Source organism: Lolium perenne, chromosome 6, assembly GCF_019359855.2.
Source record: "Lolium perenne isolate Kyuss_39 chromosome 6, Kyuss_2.0, whole genome shotgun sequence".
NCBI lineage: Eukaryota > Viridiplantae > Streptophyta > Magnoliopsida > Poales > Poaceae > Lolium > Lolium perenne.
In genome coordinates, this window is record NC_067249.2 from 137947461 (window position 1) to 137967227 (window position 19767).

The window sequence follows — 19767 nt, forward strand, 5'->3', positions numbered from 1 at the left end:
TTACGTATCGGCGTACGAGAAAAGAGATGCCATAAAATCACAAGCCTTGGCTGATTTCCTGGTCGATTGGGCGGAAATGCAATACAAATCACCAGAACAAAAAATAGAGTACTGGAAGATGCACTTCGATGGATCCAAGCTCAAGGAAGGTCTAGGTGCCGGTGTAGTCCTCACCTCGCCTAAGGGAGATCATCTCCGGTATGTTCTGCAAGTACACTTTAGGGCATCGAACAATGTCGCTGAATATGAAGCTCTGGTTCATGGGCTCAAGGTCGCAAAAGAAATCGGTGTGCACCGGATCATTTGCTACGGTTACTCGGATCTTGTGGTACAGCAATTCTCCGGGGATTGGGACGCAAAAGATGCCAATATGGCCTCATACCGGTTTCATGTGCAAAAGATTGCCAGATTCTTCGAGGGGTGTGAGTTTCACCATGTGCCGCGGGCGGAAAATGAAGCCGCGGATACGCTCTCTATGTTGGGCTCCTCCAGGCAAGAAATCCCTCCCGGAATAGCCTTGGCTCACCTAAGAGCACCATCAATCAAACCAAGTCCGGAGTCTGAATCAATCTTTGTACCGGAGTCACACATTGTGCCAATGGATATTGACGAAGGAAACCCGGGGACTGTTCCGGTAAACCCGGGGACTGTTCCGGTAAACCCGGGGACTGTTCCGGTAAACCCGGGGACTGCGGGGTCAAAACCGGAAGAAGCTATGCTGGTGGACTGTATGGAGATAGACGTACCGGTGTTTCTAATTCGAGAAGCACCAACTTGGGTTGAACCTGTTAAGGAATTCCTGATCAACGACACCTTGCCGGTTGACGAAACTGAGTCAAGAAGGATCCAGGGGAGGTCCAAGGCCTATACCATCATCAACGGTGAGGTATACAAGAGAAGTGTTACCGGTGTCCTCCAAAGGTGTGTGGAACCGGAAGAAGGAAAAGAGATGCTTGTGGAAATTCACCAAGGAGAGTGCGGGCATCACACCTCATCAAGGGCGCTGGTGGCAAAGGTGTTCGGCATGGGTTCTACTGGCCCACGGCACTGGAAGACGCTGAGGATCTGGTACGGAAGTGCAACGGGTGCCAGTGGTACGCCAAGCAGAACCATACCCCAGCATCCGGTCTGAAAACCATACCGATAACTTGGCCATTCGCTGTTTGTTGCCTTGACATGGTTGGCCCATTCAAAACTGTAAGGGGAAGCATGACCCACATCTTGTTGATGGTAGATAAGTTTACCAAGTGGCTTGAAGTGAAACCTATCGCAAAATGTGATGGGCATACGACGGTGAAATTCTTGAAAGATGTCATCCTGCGGTATGGATAACCGCATAGCATCATCACTGATAATGGGACAAACTTTGCCCAAGGAGAGTTTAAGAGATTCAGTGAGGATAACAACATCCGGTTGGATTTGTGTTCAGTGGCACACCCACAAGGCAATGACCAAGTGGAAATAACCAACGCTCTGGTGCTTTGTTGGGGGGATGACCCCCGGTATGCCAAAGGCATGCCAAACCGGATGGTTTAGACCATCAAAGTACCGGTTTAAAGTTTGTTCCGGATAACAGAAGTTGATTCAGAGAATCATACCGGTATCCCAAGGAGGGGATACCGGAACTTTCTAAGAACGTACCAGAATAACCGGAACAGGCTACACTGTAGCACGTCGGCAAAGACCAGTCAAAGATGCTCTCCAGAGCTAGAAGAAAAAGATGAGCGAAGCACTTCAGCTTTAATCGAAGCCATGACGCCAAAGGCAGAGGATGACATAAAAGGTGCCGGAGGATGTCACGGCTTCTGATTAAAGGCAAACCGGCATCACCGGTAGCCAAAGTAGCTTTGTAAAGTAGTTTGTCTAGTCAAAATCCCATTAGGGTTTCTAGGGTTCCTTCCCCTGTAAGCCACCCTCTCCCCTATATAAGGAGAGGGGGCACAGCCCTTCACGGGCACGAGACGTTACGTTGTATTAGACATCTTGTAGACAGAAACTTGTAAGCACTTGTTATGAAGAAATCGAGAGATCTAGTGATGTTCTTGTTCTTGAGTTCATCATCTTCTTCCTTCGGCCAAGGCCAAGTTCTTGAGGAATCCATCCGGAAACCTCTCCATCTATAACAAAAACCCTCCCCCGAATCCTCTAGCGTCCATTCGGCCCCAAGATAAGCCATCCCATGGCATCTGTCTGTTCACCACGACGACAGTTGGCGCCCACCGTGGGGCCAGCAGCGGCGCTTGCTGGAGTTCATATTCGGTCGGGCCTCCTCACCGTCGGCGGCGAGCGCGTCATCACCGCGCTCGTCAACCGCATCCGCGACATGCGCTTCATCAACGACAACACGGGCTGCTTCTCCAATGGAGGTAAGTTCCCCAAGAACGGCCGCGTCATCGAGTTCGGGAGCATCCTCGTCTACTACGGCACCGTCCCCGAGCGCCAGTGCCTCTCGCCGGTGCTGGTGGCGCCGGACCCGCCAAGATCTGCACTTCGCAGCGATCGCGCCGCTGGCAGCGTCGAGGTGCTGGTCGTTGGCGCGGGCGACGCCGGCAAGGGAGCTACGGTGGAAGGCGCTGGCAGAACGAAGTCCGCGCGCACGGCCAAGCCACCGACCGAGCGTGACCAGGAAGTTGCGGGAGCTTCCGCACCACCACCGGAGACTCCGCTCCAGGCGGCCATGAGCGTCCTCGCCACGCCTGTCGTGGTATCGTCACGGCATATGCCATAGGGTGGCTAATCGAAGTGGTTCCTGAGGGATCTCACGGCGGTATCCGGGTGCGGGTATGGGCACGAGCGACACGGCGACGTACCCAGGTTCGAGGCCCTCCGATGGAGGTAAAACCTCTACTCCTGCTATGAGTGTATATGATGGTCACACAATACAATGGTGCTCCTAGAGCTGTGTCCGGCTGCTCCTGAGAGGCTAAGGGAGACGATGGTCTCTCTCCCCGGGCAGCTCTGTAGGTGGGAGGAAGCAATAAATGATCGATCCCCTGCACGAGAGGGGGTAGTGCGGCTTATATAGGCGCCGGCACTTTACATATAAGACCCTATAGTTTACTGGCCGGCTTGGCCGGCTCCGGCTTCCGCTCCTTCCCGAGGCGGTGACGTCAGGAACCGTTGAGGCATCGTGGCCTGTCCCATCCGGTCGCCTGCGGTCAGCGGTATGGAGAGGAGGTGTCCCTATCGCCGTCAGCCACTGTAGCCAGTACGGATCGTCGTAAGCTCTGACGGCCTGTCCGGCGCGTGGCACTATTGCTCCACAGTGCCCCGCGCTTTACGGAAGATGGAGTCAGCGTGGACTTTAGGAACCCGGACCACCAACCCGGTTCCTTCCAGTGCAAGACTCGCCAGCCTCGAGTCGGTCTGAGGTACAAACCCCAGTCGGATATGGCTTGTAGAAGCCGGCCCAGCTACAGCATTGGTGGCCGTAGCCAGGCCGACTAGGACCTAGAGCCAGCCGGCTTCCGGACCAGCCGGCCACGGCGCCAGCCGGCTGCTCCTCAGCCGGCCTTTGCCGCGAGCCGGCCAGTGGCCAGCCGGTTGCTCCGCGTCCATTGCCCTATCCGGGGTCTTCCCCCCGACAACGCCCATCGCGCAGAACATCGACCCGGCAGTGGCTCAGGCGGAGCTGGAGGCGCAACGCCAGAAGCTGCTCGCGAACGGCAAGGACATCGTCCGGGCGCAGCGCGAGCTGAACCTAACCCTACGTGATTATAATGCTGCCCATGGCTTTGCTTCTGTTAGCGCTCAGGCTGCAAGGATACCGGAAAACCGGCTTAGAGCTCGCAACCTAGATCAGGATTTGCGTAAGGAGATTCTTACTGGAAAGAGCACTTCTGCATCGTTGAGCATGGTAGAGAAACCTAAGTATAGCAGTCCGGATAAAACCATAAAGGCTGCTAAGGCTGCAGTAGAGCTGTGTGAATCCCTTTCCGGAGATGCTTTGGCAAAACAGCAAGAGCGTGTCAGAGAGCTGCTTGACACCATCGAGCAGCAAAATGCTGAGCAGCTAGCCAAGTTGAACAAGGCTGCGGCTTCAAAGTACGTGCATTCGACAAAGAATGCCGGAAGCAAGTCCCATGGGCAGGCATCGTCCCCCCATCCGGACAAGAGAAAAGAAAAAGAGGTGAATGCGCAGCAGATGACTGTATATGATCCGGTTCTTGCCGGAAAACAACAAGCCGGGAGACACGAGGCCGGTAGAAAAAGCCAAGGGGCAGATCGTGGCTACGCCAGAGATGAGTATGCCGGTAGAGGTGAAACCGGGCAAAATTATTGCGCCCCAAGAGCTGCTTATATAGAGGAAGAAATGCCTCCGCCAAGGTACCGGCAGGCAAGGGCCGCGGTACCGGAAAGATACGATGAAGCAGATTCAGCAACCGAAAGAGTCGGAACCTACCGGAACCCTTTAGGGGAAAGGTTGGGAGAAAGGTGCCTACCAGACCGGGATGCGAGGCACAGGCTGGATAGGATGTATTTGTCTGAAATGGCTGAGGCAGAAGGTCCTCCGGGTCCCAAGTGTTTTGGCCCGCGGATCATGAAAGAGGAACCACCGGTTCGCAACTTCACGTTGCCCCGCGATACAAAAACGTACGATGGTAGCACTAAGCCGGAAGACTGGCTTGCGGATTACGTGACCGCAGTTTACGTTGCCAGAGGCGGAGGAACCGTCGCTGGTGGAGGAAACCGGCGTTGGACCGTGAGAATTGTACCGTCCTTCCTGGTAGGGCCAGCGCGCATCTGGCTAAACAACTTGCCGGCAGGAAGCATAAACGGGTGGTTGGACTTCGAGGAAGCCATCGTGAGCAACTTCAGCAGTACTTACCGGAGGCCAAACAGGCCGCAACAGCTTGCTCTGTGCACGCAGCGTGCAAACGAAACAGACCGGGATTACCTGACCAGGTGGAACTCCACAAGGAACTCCTGTGAAGGGGTAATCGAAGCGCAAGCCATAGCTTGGTTTTGCAACGGGTGCAGAAGAGGTTCACCTCTGTGGCAAAAGCTACAGAGGAACATGCCGGCAACTTTGTCGGAAATGATACGTGTGGCGGATAGCTATGCATTGGGAGACCCAATGCAACCGGAAGTGCAGGCAGAGCCAGCACAATCAAGCCAACCACGCCAAGATCAATACCGGGACAACCGGCACAACAAAAGCAGGGAAGAATTCCCGGATCAAAGGTACGGTCCGCAGCAAGTTGCTGCTGTACAAGAGAATTCTGGTGCCAGCGGCAGCCAGAGGCAAAAAACCGGATCGCAGCCGTGGGCGGGTCCTAAGAAACAATGGGTTGAAAAGAAACCCTGGGGCTAGAAAAAGAACTGGCAAGAACATGCAAAATACACCATGGAAGCAGCCATGGACCAACCTTGCCGGTGGCACACACCGAATCCGGCTAATCCGTCTAACCATTTGACGAAGGATTGTTCTTGGACTAAGTACTTGATGTTGAAAGGTGCGGTAAAAGACGCGCAAGCACAAGGCTGTACCACGACACTACCACCGTCACAGGATATGCTGCATCAGCATCCCTTGCCACCACCACCACCGCTTACCGGAGCGAATGCTCTACCGGTACAGCCTCAGCCAAACCGGCAGCAACATCAGCAAGTTCATCAGGTGGTTGATGGCAATGGCCAACCACCACCACCGGCACCTTTAGGCCGGAATGTCTACCAGGATCCGGACATGTGCTGTGTTGTGTTCGTTACTGAGCCAACTGACAAACAAAGCTTGTACCGCCATTCCATGGAAGTGAATGCAGTGATGCCGGCAGTACCAAGGTACATGTTGTGGTCAGATCAGGAAATCACCTGGTCGTTCAAGGATCATCCGACAATCATGCCTAATCCGGGTGGTTACGCTCTTGTTGTGGACCCTATCATGCATGGGCCTACAGCTCGAGTGCGGTTCAGCAAGATGCTGATTGACAGTGGAAGCAGCATAAACATTATGTACCGGCACACCATGCGTACGCTGGGAATCACTGAAAACATGTTGCAACCAACCCACACTACGTTCCATGGGAACGTTCCGGGTTTGTCCTGCTCGCCCATGGGAAAAGTCTGAGTGGATGTGTCGTTTGGAGGACGTGACAATTGCCAGGTGGAAAATGTTCTGTTCGAAGTGGTGGATCTAGACAGTCCTTACCATGCACTGCTGGGGAGACCGGCGTTGGCCTCGTTCATGGCCTCAACTCATACGGCGTATCTCAAGATGAAGATGCCAGCACCATCTGGACCCCTAACCGTTGTGGGAAACTACAAAGTCTCACTGGAAACCGCTTCCGCCGGATCAAATCTGGCCGAATCGCTGGTAATCGCAGAAGAAAAAAGGAGAATGCAAACTGCGGTTGCGCTGGCTCAGTCCTCATAGTTGAGCTTAGCTGCAATGAGTGCCAACCTTGGCGCACCAACGTTCAAGCCAACTAAGGAGACAAAAGACATCGTGCTGGACCCGGCTTACCATGAGCGCACCGTTCGTATTGCTGCCGGTCTCAGTGAGGCATAGGAAAGCGCGCTTGTCAACTTCCTCCGTGAGAATCGGAATATCTTCGCCTGGTCTACTGATGACTTGGTAGGTGTTCCGAGGGAGTTGGCTGAGCACTCTCTGAATGTCCGGAAGGATGCGAAGCCGGTAAGACAGCCGTTGCGCCGGTTTGCTGAAGACAGGAGAAAGATTATCGAAGAAGAGGTGACAAAGTTGTTAGTTGCCGGTTTCATCGTGGAAGTACTGCATACTGAGTGGCTAGCCAATCCGGTGCTGGTCGAGAAGAAAAAAGAAGAGAACCTTGAGGCAAAAGCTCCAAAGGTGTGGCGCATGTGCATCGACTACACCAACCTGAACAAGGCTTGTCCGAAAGATCCTTTCCCTTTACCCCAGATCGATCAAGTGATTGATTCCACCGCTGGATGTGAACTGCTGTCGTTCTTGGATGCCTATTTCTGTTTCCACCAAATTCCCTTGAAAAAGGAAGATCAAATAAAAAGTGCGTTTATCACCCCGCACGGGGCTTATTGTTACGTTACTATGCCTTTCGGTTTGCGCAACGCTGGTGCAACGTACCAGCGCTGCATGCAAAAGTGTTTGTTTGATCAAATCGGTAAAAATGTGCAAGTCTATGTGGATGACATTGTGATAAAAACGAAGGTCAAGGAAACCTTGATCGATGATTTAAGGCAAACGTTTGATAACCTAAGAAGGTTCCGGATGAAACTCAATCCGGCAAAATTCACCTTCGGTGTACCAGCCGGCAAGTTGCTTGGCTTTCTCGTGTCTAGCCGGGGCATTGAGGTTAATCCAGTAAAAATCCGGGCCATAGAAAGAATGGCAATACCGCAAGAGCTCAAAGATGTGCAAAAATTTACCAGAAGCTTGGCATCGCTAAGCCGGTTCATAAGCAGGTTGGGGGAAAAGGCCCTACCGCTCTATGCTTTGATGAAAAAGTCTGATACCTTTGTCTGGACCCCTCAGGCAGACGCGGCATTTAAAGAGCTGAAAACAATGCTAGCCACTGCGCCGATATTGGCTTCGCCTCTAGAAAGAGAGCCCATGCTGTTGTACATAGCAGCAACAAACCGGGTTGTGAGTGTGGTAGTTGTGGTTGAAAGAGAAGAGGAAGGAAAAACCGTGCAGAGACCGATATACTACCTGAGCGAGGTGCTCTCCCTCTCTAAACAAAACTACTCTCACTTCCAGAAAATGACTTATGGAGTGTACATGGCCGCCACAAAGCTCAAGCACTACTTTGAAGAGCATCCCATGAAAGTAGTGAGCGAGGCACCAATTTCTGATATCATGGGAAACAAAGATGCTAGCGGCAGGATTGCCAAGTGGGCAATTCAGGTATCACCATATGTACCAGACTACGAAAGAAGGGACGCCATAAAATCACAAGCTTTAGCCGATTTCTTGGTTGATTGGGCGGAAATGCAATACAAACCGCCAGAACACAAGGTAGAGTACTGGAAGATGCACTTTGATGGATCCAAGCTCAAAGAAGGTCTAGGCGCCGGTGTGGTGCTTACTTCGCCTAAGGGAGATCATCTCCGGTATGTTTTACAAGTGCACTTCCGAGCATTGAACAATGTTGCTGAGTACGAAGCTTTGATCCATGGGCTCAAGGTCGCAAAAGAAATCGGTGCGCACCGGATCATTTGCTACGGTGATTCTGATCTTGTGGTGCAGCAGTGTTCCGGAGATTGGGATGCAAAAGATGCCAACATGGCCTCATACCGGTTTCACGTGCAAAAGATTGCCGGATTCTTCGAAGGTTGTGAGTTTCACCATGTGCCGCACGCAGAAAACGAAGCTGCAGATACTCTCTCCAAGCTAGGCTCCTCCCGGCAGGAAATTCCTCCCGGAGTAGCTTTGGCTCACCTAAGGACTCCGTCAATCAAACCAAGTCCGGAGTCAGAGTCCATTTTTGTACCGGAGTCACATGTTGTGCCAAAGGATATTGACAAAGGAAACCCGGGGACTGTTCCGGTAAACTCGGGGACTGTTCTGGTAGACCCGGGGACTGGGATGTCTAAGCCGGAAGAAGCTATGCTGGTGGACAATATGGAGATAGACGTACCGGTATTCCTAGTCCGGGAAACGCCAACTTGGGTTGAACCTATTAAGGAATTCCTGATCAACGGCACCTTGCCGGTTGACGAAAATGAGTCGAGAAGGATCCAGAGAAGGTCCAAGGCATACACTATCATCAATGGTGAGGTGTACAAAAGGAGTGTTACCGGTGTCCTCCAGAGATGTGTGGAACCGGAAGAGGGAAAAGAAATGTTGGTGGAGATTCACCAAGGAGAATGTGGGCACCATGCCTCTTCAAGGGCATTAGTGGCAAAAGTGTTCCGGCATGGGTTCTATTGGCCCACCGCTTTGGAAAACGCTGAGGACTTGGTACGAAAATGCAACGGCTGCCAGCGGTACGCCAAGCAAAATCATACCCCAGCGTCTGGTCTCAAAACTATACCATTGATGTGGCCATTTGCTGTTTGGTGCCTTGACATGGTAGGTCCATTTAAGACCGCAAGGGGCAACATGACACATGTGCTGGTAATGGTGGATAAGTTCACCAAATGGTTGGAAGTGAAGCCTATTGCAAAGTGTGATGGGCATACGGCTGTGAAGTTCTTAAAAGATGTGATTTTGCGGTATGGATACCCGCACAGCATCATCACAGACAATGGCACAAACTTTGCTCAAGGTGAGTTCAAGAGATTTTGTGAGGATAACAATATCCGGTTGGATTTGTGCTCCGTAGCGCACCCCCAAGGCAATGGCCAGGTTGAAAGGACAAATGCTATGGTGCTTTCCGGTATCAAGCCGAGGCTGATCGAACCGCTTGAAAAGTCACCAGGATGCTGGCTAGATGAGCTACCATCCGTGCTGTGGAGCATCCGAACAACGCCGAACAGATCTACCGGATACACTCCGTTCTTCATGGTTTATGGGGCGGAAGCCGTGATCCCAACCGATATCATTCATGATTCACCAGGGGTTCAACTCTATACCGAAGAAGAGGTAAAAGAGGCCCGAGAAAATGTTGTGGACTTGCTAGAGGAAGCAAGAGAGCTGGCTTTGGCAAGAACAACCATATACCAGCAGAACCTCAGACGCTATCATAGCCGGAAGGTTAACCCGAGGGTTTTCCGGGAGGGAGATCTGGTGTTACGCCTAGTGCAGCGCACTGAGGGACACCACAAGCTCTCGCCCCCATGGGAAGGACCTTTCATTGTGAGCAAGGCTCTGCACAATGATGCGTACTACTTAATCGACGCACAGCAATCGAAGAAAGGCAAGGCGGACAGGTCCGGAGAAGAAACCAAGCGCCCATGGAACATAGCACTACTGCGTCCTTTCTATTCCTGAAGTTGTGCTGTAAGAAGTTCCTTTTTGTACCTTACTGCTATGAATAAAGATGCCGGCACCTCGAATGAATCTCGGGGACTGCCTCTACCGAAAATTGCATGCAATGTGTTTATTTTTTCAGTTTACCGGTTGCTTGGTGAACATTTTTTCTTTCCGGTTTATTAACGTGCTAAACCTACCGGAATCTTCGACTATGCTGTTGTCCGCAGACCGGCTTCATGGCAAGCAAGATAAACCAGTAGGAACTAAGCACGTGAAACACGAAGAGGATGAATGGGAACAATCAATCCGGAAAAGTTTAACTAACCCCGGTTATACCGGTTTTTTTTGAAAAATTTCGAATTTTTTCTAAGTTCAAGAAAGTGCTTGCTTGGCAAAAGAACTTTGTGACTCATACGCCAAAAAACCCAGAGAGGTAGGCAGAGGCAAAGCAAAAGAACCAAGTGTGCATCGGATTGGATGCCGAAACAATTTCGGAATCTTCACAGTGCAAGATCAAAGCAAACGATACGCAAAATGCTAAGTTAGCACATAAAACTTAACTTAAATACTTACCGGTAAACAGATACCGGCATAAGCATAATTGTTGTAGCACAAAGCAAAAGAAATGCTGAGTTTTATCTTACATCATAAACCCCGGCATAACGGGGTAGAATTTAACAAGCTTAAAAGTTTTGAGGCAACAGATATAACAGGGCACAAGATAGCAAGTTCAGGCGATAGCAGGTTGCTCGTCAGCCGCAGAAGCTTCCGGAGGAGCGTCACCTTCTTCCGGATCCGCTGCGCCCTCTTCAGCATCCTCATCCTCCTCGTCCTCGACGATTCCCTCGTCATCGGAAATCGCATCCTTGACGTCGGGAGGAGGAGGGATGAAGGTGCGCATGTGAGCAAATTCGGCAATGTGGTAGGCGCAGTCTTGACGCTTGGCAACACGGACCGGATCTTTCTCAGAGGGCGAATCGCCACGAAGGGCGTGGAAGGTGTCCAGATCCAGGTCATCGTACCAGGAGCATGCGATGCGCAGCGGCGCATCCGCTCCGGCACGAGCAGCTGAGCACTTCCACTCGCGGATCCTCCGGCCTGCGTCCTTCAAGCGCTCAGCAACCAGCGTGAAGTTGTCAGGCACTGGCTCCCCAGGCCACAACACCTTGAAGATTTGGAGCACAGCATCCGGGAGGTCCTTCATGTGCCGGTCGACAGAGCGCGCGTGCTGGATCCGAGCGGAGAGCGCGACCAGCTAGTCGTAGCCGTCCCAGGGCGCATCCGGGCTTGGCAGAGTTTGCTTGGCCCTGTGCTCCGTGACCTTGGCAATCGCGTGCTTCTGGGAGTCCGGGAAGATCTCTGCAGAGAGAAGGAAAAGCAACCGGTGTAAGAACATACCGGTATGAACTAACAGTTCTAAGCAAGAGAAAAAAGGGAAGATATCACTTACTGCATGCAAGGGCATCAATCTGCATCACCATCTTGTCATAGTCGGCTTGATCAGCGGTGAGCTGGACGATCTTGTCCTGCATAGCCTTCCGCGCGGCAGCCTACTCCTCCAGCTCCTTCCGCAGCCCAGCAGTGGAGTCAGTATACTCCTTCAGAGTTTTATCCAATTTGGCTTCTGCTGTGGCTTTGGCCTTTTGGAGCTCGCGCGCGTGCCGCAGCTCAGCATTCATGGCATGCTCCTTCATCTCGCGATGCGCGGTGGTGAGCTGCTCCTTTTCGGCTGAAATCCGGAAGAACCTTGTTAGCAAAGAGAAATCCGGTAGGATGAAACATGCAAAGGAAGTAAAAGCAAGAAATGGTACCCTTGAGCGCGGCAAGCTCGGCAGAGAGAGCCTCGAGCGAGACTTCCGGAAGCGCTGGAATGCAAAAAGTTAGCAAATGCTGAAAAGAAAAAGCAACCGGTAAAATGAAGCCGGATGAGCAAGGACTAACCTTGGCACTTGATGTGCGCTTCGGATAGCTCCCGGTGCTACCACAGAAGCTCCTCAAAGAGCTCCTTCCGGGCATCCGCCGTGCTCTGTTCAAGTTGAAAAGGTTTTCGGTAAGTGATACGTCTCCGACGTATCGATAATTTCTTATGTTCCATGCCACATTATTGATGTTATCTACATGTTTTATGCACACTTTATGTCATATTCGTGCATTTTCTGGAACTAACCTATTAACAAGATGCCGAAGTGCCAGTTCCTGTTTTCTGCTGTTTTTGGTTTCAGAAATCCTAGTAACGAAATATTCTCGGAATCGGACGAAATCAACGCCCAGGTTCCTATTTTCACCGGAAGCATCCAGAACACCCGGGAAGGATCAGAGGGGGCACTGAGCCCCCAGACCATAGGCCGGCGCGGCCTGTGCCCTGGCCGCGCCGCCCTATGGTGTCGTCGCCCTTCGACCCTCCTGCGCCGCCTCTTCGCCTATATAAAGCCCCTGGATCGAAAACCCTGATACGATCGGCGAAAACCACAGAAACCTTCCAGAGCCGCCGCCATCACGACGCCAAGATCTGGGGGACAGGAGTCTCTGTTCCGGCACCCTGCCGGAGCGGGGAAGTGCCCCCGGAAGGCTTCTCCATCGACACCGCTGCCATCTCCACCGCCATCTTCATCACCGCTGCTGCTCCCATGAGGAGGGAGTAGTTCTCCATCGAGGCTCAGGGCTGTACCAGTAGCTATGTGGTTAATCTCTCTCCTATGTACCTCAATACAATGATCTCATGAGCTGCTTTACATGATTGAGATTCATATGAGTTTTGTATCACTACTATCTATGTGCAACTCTAGCAAAGTTATTAAAGTAGTTCTATTCCTCCTGCACGTGTGTAAAGGTGACAGTGTGTGCACCGTGTTAGTACTTGGTTTATGCTATGATCATGATCTCTTGTAGATTGCGAAGTTAACTATTGCTATGATAATATTGATGTGATCTATTCCTCCTACATATGCATGAAGGTGACAGTGTGCATGCTATGTTAGTACTTGGTTTAGTCTTTTGATCTATCTTACACTAAAGGTTACTAAAATATGAGCATTATTGTGGAGCTTGTTAACTCCGGCATTGAGGGTTCGTGTAATCCTACGCAATGTGTTCATCATCCAACAAAAGTGTAGAGTATGCATTTATCTATTCTGTTATGTGATCAATGTTGAGAGTGTCCACTAGTGAAAGTCTAATCCCTAGGCCTTGTTCCTAAATACTGCTGCGTTACTACTGCTTGTTTCTTGTTTCTTTGCGTTACTATCTGCAATACTACCACCATCAACTACACGCCAGCAAGCTATTTTCTGGCACCGTTGCTACTGCTCATATATATTCATACCACCTGTATTTCACTATCTCTTCGTCGAACTAGTGCACCTATTAGGTGTGTTGGGGACACAAGAGACTTCTTGCTTTGTGGTTGCAGGGTTGCATGAGAGGGATATTTTTGACCTCTTCCTCCCTGAGTTCGATAAACCTTGGGTGATCCACTTAAGGGAAAACTTGCTGCTGTTCTACAAACCTCTGCTCTTGGAGGCCCAACACTGTCTGAGAAAAGGAGGGGGAAGTAGACATCAAGCTATTTTAAAGCGCCCGTTCTTGAGGACTTTGAAGGAACAAGCTTTCCTCCCTCGTCAACCACGCGCCAGTCCTGGACAGTATCAAGTATTTTCTGGCACCGTTGCCGGGGAGGAAAGGTAAAAGGTACTCACATTCCGGATCTCGGCTACAAAGCTATTTTCCCGGCGCTGTAAGTACTCAAAGCTATTTCCTTTAGATCCTGCAATTGCATCTTTTTGTTTCTTGTTTACACTAGTTTGGCATAATGGACAAGAATGAGCTTCTATTTCTATTTCCTGATTTAAAACATGGATTGTTTGATGCGAAAATTAAAAAACCTATGGAATCTTATTTGCATGCTGGTAGTAATATTAGTATGAACGCTTTGAACACCATTGTTGATAATAATATAGAAAGTTCTAAGCTTGGGGAAGCTGGTTTTCATGATCTTTTTAGTCCCCCAAGCATTGAGGAGGAAATTTTCTTTGATGATACTTTGCCTCCTATTTATGATGATTATAATGATAGTGGTCTTTTGGTGCCACCTACTATGGAGAGTAAATTTTGTTGTGATTATACTATGCCTCCTACACTTGATGAGAATAATAATGATAGCTACTTTGTTGAATTTGCTCCCACTACAACTAATAAAATTGATTATGCTTATGTGGAGAGTAATAATTTTATGCATGAGACTCATGATAAGAATGCTTTATGTGATAGTTATATTGTTGAGTTTGCTCATGATGCTACTGAAAGTTATTATGAGAGAGGAAAATATGGTTGTAAAATTTTTCATGTTACTAAAACACCTCTCTATGTGCTGAAATTTTTGAAGCTACACTTGTTTTATCTCTCTATGCTTGTTGCATTATGCTTCTTGAACTTGTTTATTTACAAGATTCCTATGCATAGGAAGCATGTTAGACTTAAATGTGTTTTGTATTTGCCTCTTGATGCTCTCTTTTTGCTTCAAATACTATTTCTTGCGAGTGCATCATCAAAACTGCTGAGCCCATCTTAATGGCTATAAAGAAAGAACTTCTTGGGAGATAACCCATGTGTTATTTTGCTACAGTAATTTGTTTTTATTTTGTGTCTTGGAAGTTGTTTACTACTGTAGCAACCTCTCCTTATCTTAGTTTTGTGTTTTGTTGTGCCAAGTAAAGTCGTTGATAGAAAAGTTCATACTAGATTTGGATTACTGCGCAGAAACAGATTTCTTTGCTGTCACGAATCTGGGCAAAATTCTCTGTAGGTAACTCAGAAAATTATGCCAATTTACGTGAGTGATCCTCAGATATGTACGCAACTTTCATTCAATTTGGGCATTTTCATTTGAGCAAGTCTGGTGCCATTTTAAAATTCGTCTTTACGGACTGTTCTGTTTTGACAGATTCTGCCTTTTATTTCGCATTGCCTCTTTTGCTATGTTGGATGAATTTCTTTGTTCCATTACCTTCCAGTAGCTTTGAGCAATGTCCAGAAGTGTTAAGAATGATTGTATCACCTCTGAACATGTGAGTTTTTGATTATGCACTAACCCTCTAATGAGTTTATTTCGAGTTTGGTGTGAAGGAAATTTTCAAGGGTCAAGAGAGGAGGATGATATACTACGATCAAGAAGAGTGAAAAGTCTAAGCTTGGGGATGCCCCGGTGGTTCACCCCTGCATATATTAAGAAGACTCAAGCGTCTAAGCTTGGGGATGCCCAAGGCATCCCCTTCTTCATCGACAAATTATCAGGTTTCTTCTCTTGAAACTATATTTTTATTCGGTCACATCTTATGTGCTTTACTTGGAGTGTCTGTGTGCTTTTGTTTTTGTTTTTGTTTGAATAAATTGGATTACATCATGCTTGTGTGGGAGAGAGACACGCTCCGCTGGTTCGTATGAACACATGTGTTCTTAGCTCATAATATTCATGGCGAAATTTCCTCTTCGTTAAATTGTTATATGGTTGGAATTGGAAAATGATACATGTAGTAATTGCTATAAATGTCTTGGGTAATGTGATACTTGGCAATTGTTGTGCTCATGATTAAGCTCTTGCATCATATGCTTTGCACCCATTAATGAAGAAATACATAGAGCATGCTAAAATTTGGTTTGCATATTTTGTTTCTCTAAGGTCTAGATAATTTCTAGTATTGAGTTTGAACAACAAGGAAGACGGTGTAGAGTCTTATAATGTTTTCAATATGTCTTTTATGTGAGTTTTGCTGCACCGGTTCATCCTTGTGTTTGTTTCAAATAAGCCTTGCTAGCCTAAACCTTGTATCGAGAGGGAATACTTCTCATGCATCCAAAATACTTGAGCCAACCACTATGCCATTTGTGTCCACCATACCTACCTACTACATGGTATTTTCCGCCATTCCAAAGTATATTGCTTGAGTGCTACCTTTAAAATTCCATCATTCACCTTTGCAATATATAGCTCATGGGACAAATAGCTTAAAAACTATTGTGGTATTGAATATGTAATTATGCACTTTATCTCTTATTAAGTTGCTTGTTGTGCGATAACCATGTTCACTGGGGACGCCATCAACTATTCATTGTTGAATTTCATGTGAGTTGCTATGCATGTTCGTCTTGTCTGAAGTAAGAGCGATCTACCACCCTATGGTTAAGCATGCATGTTGTTAGAGAAGAACATTGGGCCGCTAACTAAAGCCATGATCCATGGTGGAAGTTTCAGTTTTGGACATATATCCTCAATCTCAAATGAGAAAATTATTAATTGTTGTTACATGCTTATGCATAAAAGAGGAGTCCATTATCTGTTGTCTATGTTGTCCCGGTATGGATGTCTAAGTTGAAGAATAATCAATAGCGAGAAATCCAATGCGAGCTTTCTCCTTAGACCTTTGTACAGGCGGCATAGAGGTACCCCTTTGTGACACTTGGTTAAAACATGTGCATTGTGATGATCCGGTAGTCCAAGCTAATTAGGACAAGGTGCGGACACTATTAGTATACTATGCATGAGGCTTGCAACTTGTAAGATATAATTTACATGATACATATGCTTTATTACTACCGTTGACAAAATTGTTTCTTGTTTTCAAAATCAAAGCTCTAGCACAAATATAGCAATCGATGCTTTTCCTCTATGGAGGACCATTCTTTTACTTTCATTGTTGAGTCAGTTCACCTATTTCTCTCCACCTCAAGAAGCAAACATTTGTGTGAACTGTGCATTGATTCTTACATACTTGCTTATTGCATTTGTTATATTACTATGCATTGACCATTATCCATGAGATATACATGTTATAAGTTGAAAGCAACCGCTGAAACTTAATCTTCCTTTGTGTTGCTTCAATACCTTTACTTTGAATTATTGCTTTATGAGTTAACTTTTATGCAAGACTTATTGATGCTTGTCTCGAAGTACTATTCATGAAAAGTCTTTGCTTTATGATTCACTTGTTTACTCATGTCATATACATTGTTTTGATCGCTGCATTCACTACATATGCTTTACAAATAGTATGATCAAGGTTATGATGGCATGTCACTCCAGAAATTATCTGTGTTATCGTTTTACACCTTTCGGGACGAGCAGAACTAAGCTTGGGGATGCTGATACGTCTCCGACGTATCGATAATTTCTTATGTTCCATGCCACATTATTGATGTTATCTACATGTTTTATGCACACTTTATGTCATATTCGTGCATTTTTTGGAACTAACCTATTAACAAGATGCCGAAGTGCCAGTTCCTGTTTTCTGCTGTTTTTGGTTTCAGAAATCCTAGTAACGAAATATTCTCGGAATCGGACGAAATCAACGCCCAGGTTCCTATTTTCACCGGAAGCATCCAGAACACCCGGAAGGACCGGAGGGGGCACCTTGGGCCCCCAGGACCATAGGCCGGCGCGGCCCAGGCCCCTGGCCGCGCCGCCCTATGGTGTCGTCGCCCTTCGACCCTCTGCGCCGCCTCTTCGCCTATATAAAGCCCCCTGGATCGAAAACCCCGATACGATCGGCGAAACCACGAAACCTTCCGAGCCGCCGCCATCGCGACGCCAAGATCTGGGGGACAGGAGTCTCTGTTCCGGCACCCTGCCGGAGCGGGGAAGTGCCCCCGGAAGGCTTCTCCATCGACACCGCTGCCATCTCCACCGCCATCTTCATCACCGCTGCTGCTCCCATGAGGAGGGAGTAGTTCTCCATCGAGGCTCGGGGCTGTACTGGTAGCTATGTGGTTAATCTCTCTCCTATGTACCTCAATACAATGATCTCATGAGCTGCTTTACATGATTGAGATTCACATGAGTTTTGTATCACTACTATCTATGTGCAACTCTAGCAAAGTTATTAAAGTAGTTCTATTCCTCCTGCACGTGTGTAAAGGTGACAGTGTGTGCACCGTGTTAGTACTTGGTTTATGCTATGATCATGATCTCTTGTAGATTGCGAAGTTAACTATTGCTATGATAATATTGATGTGATCTATTCCTCCTACATATGCATGAAGGTGACAGTGTGCATGCTATGTTAGTACTTGGTTTAGTCTTTTGATCTATCTTACACTAAAGGTTACTAAAATATGAGCATTATTGTGGAGCTTGTTAACTCCGGCATTGAGGGTTCGTGTAATCCTACGCAATGTGTTCATCATCCAACAAAAGTGTAGAGTATGCATTTATCTATTCTGTTATGTGATCAATGTTGAGAGTGTCCACTAGTGAAAGTCTAATCCCTAGGCCTTGTTCCTAAATACTGCTGCGTTACTCTTTGCTTGTTTCTTGCTTTTCTTTGCGTTACTACTTTCTTGCCAATACTACCACCATCAACTACACGCCAGCAAGCTATTTTCTGGCACCGTTGCTACTGCTCATATATATTCATACCACCTGTATTTCACTATCTCTTCGCCGAACTAGTGCACCTATTAGGTGTGTTGGGGACACAAGAGACTTCTTGCTTTGTGGTTGCAGGGTTGCATGAGAGGGATATTTTTGACCTCTTCCTCCCTGAGTTCGATAAACCTTGGGTGATCCACTTAAGGGAAAACTTGCTGCTGTTCTACAAACCTCTGCTCTTGGAGGCCCAACACTGTCTACAGGAAAAGGAGGGGGAAGTAGACATCAGTAAGAAAGATGCCGACAAGAAGAGAAGTTTCACGCTGAGAGCTGCGCTCTCAACCCGAAACTCGGGGACTGGCTATGCCGGTTTTTTGGGTGTTTTTAACAGAGTTTCGCGCTAAGTGCTGCGCTCTCAACCCGAAACTCGGGGACTGGCTATGCCGGTTTTTTGGGTGTTTTTAACAGAGTTTCGCGCTAAGTGTTGCGCTCTCAACCCGAAACTCGGGGACTGGCTATGCCGGTTTTTCGTGTTTTTAGCAAAGTTTCGCGCTGAGAGCTACGCTCTCAACCCGAAACTCGGGGACTGGGAGGATATACATAATCTTCAGATTTTGGAAAGAAAAGATTTCGGTAAAAGAGATTGAGTTGTGTGGCTTACCGTCACGTTGCTGCTGGCATCGTGCCAGGCGTTGTCAAACTCCCTGACCGCGCGCCGCAGCCGGCTAAAGTGCTGAGCGGTGCTGCGGGGGCCGGAGGGGTCGACCGCAGGAAGCTTGTCCTTACCAAGGCCCCGCGTCGCCGGCGTAAGATCCACCCGATTCCACTTCTCAGCGTAATCGAGCAGATGGCCCAGCTCGGTTCCTTGGCGTTGGAACTCCGTGATCCGGCCGATCTGGGCGGAGGCCGCCTCGGAGGCCATCACGGCGGCTCGCCCGATGTGCAGGACCATCGTTCGCGAACCGGAAGACGGGTCCGTGGCCGCAGTCTCTGGCGGCGTGGGCTTGGCAGGAGCCGGCTTCTCGACGGAGGAGGAGTTGGCGCAGTTTTGGGCGGCTCAGGAGCTTCCGGAGCATCCTTCGCCGGAGAGGAGATGGCCGGCCCGGAAGACTCCGGCACGATCTTGGAGGGGGAGGAAGAGTTCTTCTTCTGCTTCGGGGCAGGAGGAACCAGAGGTTCCGCCCGCCCGGTTTCTTCGGTGCCGGCGCCGGTGTTGCTGGCGCTGGTGTCTTGGGTTTCTGAAGGGGAGACGAAGTCCCCCTCCGCGCGGTGATCAGAAGATTTTGGTGCCGCGCGCCCCGAACTTGTGTTGCCCCCCACGAGGGAGGCAAAAAGATTGCCGGCACCAGATGGTACCGGACTTTGCCGAGGAGGAGGGGAGCCCTTGGCGGTGTCCCCTGAGGCCTCCGGCTTCATGCCAGAGCCGCTCTTGGAGATCTTCAAGGGAGGCCTGGAAAGATAAAAATGGAGAAAAGTTTAGAAAGGCAACTGGAAAAGGAGAATCCGAAAACAAAAGAAAATCTGGAAGCAAAAAGACTCCAGAGTCAAA